The sequence below is a fragment of the Antechinus flavipes genome, chromosome 2, assembly GCF_016432865.1.
Source record: "Antechinus flavipes isolate AdamAnt ecotype Samford, QLD, Australia chromosome 2, AdamAnt_v2, whole genome shotgun sequence".
Classification (NCBI taxonomy): Eukaryota; Metazoa; Chordata; class Mammalia; order Dasyuromorphia; family Dasyuridae; genus Antechinus; species Antechinus flavipes.
Window position 1 is genome coordinate 5717740 of NC_067399.1, and position 6009 is coordinate 5723748.

Consider the following 6009-nt stretch of genomic DNA (forward strand, 5'->3'; position numbering starts at 1 on the left):
TGTGTGTTGTGTGTGTGTATGTAGTATGTGTGTTGTATGTGTGTATGTGTGGTGTGTGTATGTGTGTATGTTGTGTGTGTATGTGTGTGTGTGTGTGTGTGTGTGTGTGTGTATGTTGTGTGTGTGTGTGTGTATGTTGTGTGTGTGTGTTGTGTGTGTATGTAGTATGTGTGTTGTATGTGTGTATGTGTGGTGTATGTGTGTATGTTGTGTGTGTATGTGTGTACGGGGCATGAATCTATATGCTGTACATGTCGGGGGCATCCATGTACATGTGCGTGTGTTGTGTGTGTGCATGTGGAGGGCCTAGATGTGGGGGGCCATGCGTGTATGTGTGTGTGCGTGTGGTGGGGGGCGGAGCCCCAGGAAGATCAAAAGGTCCATAAATAGCGGTCCCACTTTAATATGCAGATGGGCTCCCCGGGAGGAAGCCCCTCCTTCATTATCACCTTTCTGTGAAAGGGTTTTCCTGCTGCTCGTTTTTACTGGCACCAAACTCCCAAGGAAGGCGGCCGGCTCCTCGCCCTCCTCTGGCAAACGTCCCTGGAGAACGTGACCTCGACAAAGGACAGAACAGACCATTCTCCCAGGAGGAAATTCAGGCCATTTCTAGTCATGGAAAAACGCTCGAAACCACTGTTGATCAGAGAAAAACAAACCACCTGACCCCTGTCAGATGGGCCAAGATGACAGGGAAGAGATAATGACGAACGTTGGAGGGGATGCGGGAAAACGGGGACACTGATGCATTGTTGGTGGAGTTGTGAACGAATCCAACCATTCTGGCGAGCAATCTGGAATTATGCCCCAAAAGTTATCAAACTGTGTATAGTTTCTAGTGGGCTTATATCCCAAAGAGATACTAAAGAAGGGAAAGGGACCTGGATGTGCCAGAATGTTTGTGGCAGCCCTGTTTGTAGTGGCCAGAAGCTGGAAAATGAGTGGATGCCCATCCATGGGAGAATGGCTGGGTAAAATGTGGTCTATGAATGTTATGGAATATTATTGTTCTGTAAGGAATGATGAACAAGCTGATTTTAGAAAGGCCTGGAAAACAACAGCAAACTGTTGCTGAGGGAAACAAGCAGAAGCAGGAATACATTGTACACGATGACAGCAAGATTGTGCGACGATCAACTAGGAAAGACGTGGCTCTTCTCGCAATTCAGCGATCCGAGGCAGGCCCAATAGACTTTGGATAGAAAACGCCATCGGCATCCAGAGAGCGAGCTACCGAGACTGAAGGGGAATCAACACACACTATGTTCATTTTTTTCTGTTTTTTTCTTCTGTTGTAGTCTTTTCCTTTTGTTTTGATTTTTCTTTTCCAACACGATTCATAAAGAAATGTGTATTTAAAAAGTTAATAGAAATGCAAAAAATAAAATACATATGTGGAGGGGAAAATTAAATTCAAAGAGAGAGACAGAAAGAGAGAGATAAAGACAGAGAGAGAGAGACAAAGACAGAGAGAGACAGAGAGAGAGAGAAAAACAGAGAGAGAGAAACAAAGACAGAGAGAGACAAAGAGAGAGATAAAAACAGAGAGAGAAACAGAGAGACAGAGAGAGACAGAGAGAGACAGAGAAAGAGACAGAGAAACAGAGAGAGAGAGAGAGACAGAGAGAGAGAGTGACAGAGAGAGATAAACAGAGAGACAGAGACAGACAGAGAGACAAGACAGAGAAATAAAAATCGTACACCTAGAGAGAAAGACAAAGGGAGAGAGAGAGAGAGAGACAGAGAGAGAGAGAGAGAGAGAGAGACAGAGACAGAGAGAGAGACAGAGACAGAGAGACAGAGATAAAAATCGTACACCTAGAGAGAAAGACAGAGAGAAAGACAAAGGGAGAGAGAGAGAGAGAGAAGAGAGAGAGAGAGACAGAGACAGAGACAAAGATAGAACAGAGACAGAGACAAAAACAGAAAGACAGAGACAGAGACAAAGACAGAGAAACAGACAGGACAGAGACAGACAGACAGACAGAGACACAGAGAGAATGTGACCTGTGCTTCATCTCTGGCAGGGACAAAAAGATGAGAGAGGCCCAGGCCAGTCCCAAAGAGCTGTCCAGTATATCTCCTCCTCCTCTTCCTCTTCTTTCTTCCCTTCTTCTCCCCCTTTTCTTCCCCTTCTTCCTCTTTTCTTTCCCTCTTCTTCCTCCTCCTGTTCTTCCCCCTCTTCTCCCTTTCCTCTCCTCCTCTTCCTCCTTTTCCTTTCCTTTCCTTCTTCCTTCTCTTCCCCTCCCTCCTCCTCTTCCTTTTCCTTTCTCCTTTTCTTCTTCCTTCTTCCGGATCATTTCTTCACACCTTTTTTTAAAAGCAGCAAGCCGGCTTTTCCCGGCCAGAGTGACGGGTTCCAGTTTTGTCTCTGAATGGCACTGGCTACATGACCACGAGTGCTTTTCATTGTTTCAGGCGTTCTCTAAAAGCTACAAAGGCCTGGGAAGGTGCTGAAGGGCCCTGGTAAAGGAGATTCCTCTCCTAGGAGGTGCCCCGAGGAAGGGCAGCATCTCTAGAGCTGGAGGGGAGTTTCTCATCTTACTGAGTCCCTGGGATATCTATTGACAGCCAAGTGGCAGGGCAGGGATCAACCGGGGACCCGCTGTCCTACGAGGACTTCAAGTTACTGTGTCCTCTCACCAGACCAGACATGGAAGCTGGCGGGAAGCAGCACAGAGAAGTTCTATTTCCCCTCGCTGCCTGCACGGCTCAAGCAGTCCATCCGTGACCACACCAAGACTTGGTATGCTCAGCTGCCGGCTGGTGGGATGTAGAGCTCTGGGGGCCCAGCCGGCCCAGGAGTCCTCAGAAGGGATGGGGGTCTCGGTGTTGCTGGGGCCTTGGGGATGGCGCTGTGCCTTCTGCCCCCCACCAGTGATGGCCACTCTCAATAATGGCACTGCTGAGTGAAAGGGGATGCACAGTTTGCTAGCCCTTTGGGCTCTCCAGAATGGTTGGGTCAATTCACAACCCCACCAACAATGCATGAGTGTCCCAGTTTTCCCGCTTCCCCTCCAACATTCATCATTATCTTTTCCTGCCATCTTAGCCAATCTGAGAGGTGTGTGGTGGTATCTCAGAGTTGTCTTAATTTACATTTCTCTGATCAATAGTGATCTACAGCATTTTTTCATATGACTAGAAATTGGTTTAGTTTCTTCATCTGAAAATTATGTTTGCATCTTTTAATCATTTATCATTTGGGGAATGATTTGTATTCTTATAAATTTGACACAGTTCTTTATTTTAGAAATGAGGCTGGCTGTAAAAATTTTTTCCCCCTGCATTGTCTTTCTCTTTTCATCTTGTTTCTGTTGGTTTTGTTGGTGCAAAAAATTTTAATTTAATGTAATTAAATTTTGCTTTTCATAATGTTCTCTAGTTCTCCTTTGGTTATAAATCCCTCCCTTCTCCAAAAATCTGATATATTATCCCTTGTTCCCTTAATTTGCTTATTATTATATTAATTTGCCCAATTCATATATCCATTTTGAACTTATTTTAGTGCGGGGTGTGAGATGTAGGTCTATATTGAGTTTTTGACACATTATTTTCTAGTTTTCTCAGCAATTTTTGTCAAATAGTGAGTTCTTATCCCAGAAGCTGGAAAGTAAAATGCAAGCAAACAACAACGAAGAGTAAAAATGCTACGTTGCGTGATCCACACTCAGTTCCCACAGTCCTCTCTCTGGAAGTAGATGGCTCTCTTCATCACAAGACCATTGGAATCGGTCTGGATCATCTCATTGTTGAAAAGAGCCACGTCCATCAGATTTGATCATCGTACAGTCTTGCTGTTGCTGTGTACAGTGATCTCTTGGTTCTGCTCACTTCACTCAGCATCAATTCATGTAAGTCTCTCCAGGCTTCTCTGAAATCCTCCCGCTGATCATTTCTTATAGAACAATAATATTCCGTAACATTTATGTACCATAACTTATTCAGCCATTTGGAGATTTTCTTAGGAAGTTCATTAATGGCTCGTTCAATTTTTTTTTTTTTTTTCTAAAATGGGACTATTTAAGTAATTTATTTCCTCTTTTCTTAATCTGGGCAATTTGCAGATTTGTCAATATTTATCTATTTCGGTTCAACTGTCAGATTTTCTGCAACACAGTTGGGCAAAATAGCTCCTAATTATTGTTTTAATTTCTTTGTCATTGGTGGTAAGTACACCTTTTTCATTTTTGATGCTGGTCATGTGGTTTTTTTCTTTTCCTTTTTCTAATCAAATTAACCAAAGATTTATCTCTTTTCTTGGTCTTTTTATAAAACCAACTCTTAGTTTTAGTAAATAGTTTTCTTAGTTTCAATTTTATTAATCTCTCCTTTGAGTTTCAAATTTTCTAATTTAGCATTTAATCGGGGGGCTTTAATTTGCTCTTTTTCTGGCTTTTTTTGTTTGTTTATTTCATGCCCAATTTATTGATCTCCTCTTTCTCTATTTTATTCATGTAGCTATTTAGAGATATAAAACTTCTAAGAACTGCTTTGGCTGCATCCCCTAGGTTGTGGTATGTTGTCTTATTGTCATTCTCCTGAATGAAATTATGGAGTATTTCTGGATTTGTTTTGTAATCCTCATTCTTTGGATTATTTAATTTCCATTTTGTTTTTAACCTGTCTTTCTCTGGCTCTTTATTGAATATAATTTCATTTTCTGGTCTGAAAAGGAAGCATTTTCTATTTCTGCCTTTCTGCATTTGATTGTGAGATTTTTATGCCTAATAGATGGACAATTTTTGTGAAGGTGCCATGCACTTCTGAGAAAAAAAAGGTGTATTCCTTTCTCTGACTATTCAATTTTCTCTAAAGAGCTATCATATCTAGGTTTTCTAGGATCCCATTAATCTCCCTAGTTTCTTTCTTGTTCATTTTATGATTGGTCTGATTCTAAGAAGGAAGATTGAGATCCCCCCACTGTCAGGGGATGATGTCTCCCTCCCCTTTTGAGCTGCTCAGAGGCTTCCTCCCCGACGCCCGTCCACAGTGCTCAGGCAGGGGCTGTGGGGGTTCTGACCCGCTCCGTCCCATTGTGGGGCCTGCAGCCCCGGCCCTCCCTGAGCAGCTGCTTTTCCACACGGTCCGATCTGTTTTACCATCACGCAGGAACTCAGTAGGAAAGGGTGATCACGGCTCACCCTGTCCATCTCTCAGAAAAGCTGCTCCATGGGTCACCTTGCCCTTGTGTGGCTGAGAGCCGGCAGCTGCCCAGGCCCAAACCTGAGCCTTCTCCTCCTGCCTGCCAGGCTGTGCCAGCCCTAGTGGCACCTATGGAGATAACTGGCCACAAAGGGTGGGGGAGGGGGGACAGGTTAGGAAGGACTGAATCTTTGACCCTGGAGGTGACTCATGGAGAGGGGGATGTGGGCACACCGGGTCACCATGCTGTTTCCATGGCCAGCAGGTGGCTTCCGGACTTGCCCCTTGGGGATTCTTCCCATCACCAATCGTCTGCCCTCGAGCCGCCAAAGGATGGGTCTGACCACATGGCTCCTCTGCGGCTCCCGTTACTCATAGGGCCAAGTACAAATGCCTCCTTGGGGGCTGACCAGTCCTTCCCCAGCCCCCTGACGCACCACACGGTTCCTCCCTGTGGACAGTCTGGTCAGTTCAACTGACCCTCCTCTGGCTCCTCACACCGGGTCCCATCTCCGTGCCTTTGCATCGGCCATCCCTCCTCCCCGGGAGGCACTCCCTCCTCCCTTCTGCCACTGATGGGCTCTGGAGGGCTCCTTCCAAAGCCTCCCTTTCCACGGGGAGGGCTCCCGACTTTCCAGCCGACTGTGTCTTCCATCAGCAGTTCTTTTATGTCTGTGACATTCAATTCTCTTCGTTGCTTTCTTGCAGCCTGTATTTCCTTAATAATGATAGCAGGAAGAAAGGGGGGTATGTATGTGTGTGTATCTGGGTACGGGGGTATAACGGGTATATATACATATACATATATATATGTGTGTGTGTGTGTACAGGGGAAACATTTTAATAGGAAAAACCTAACATCTT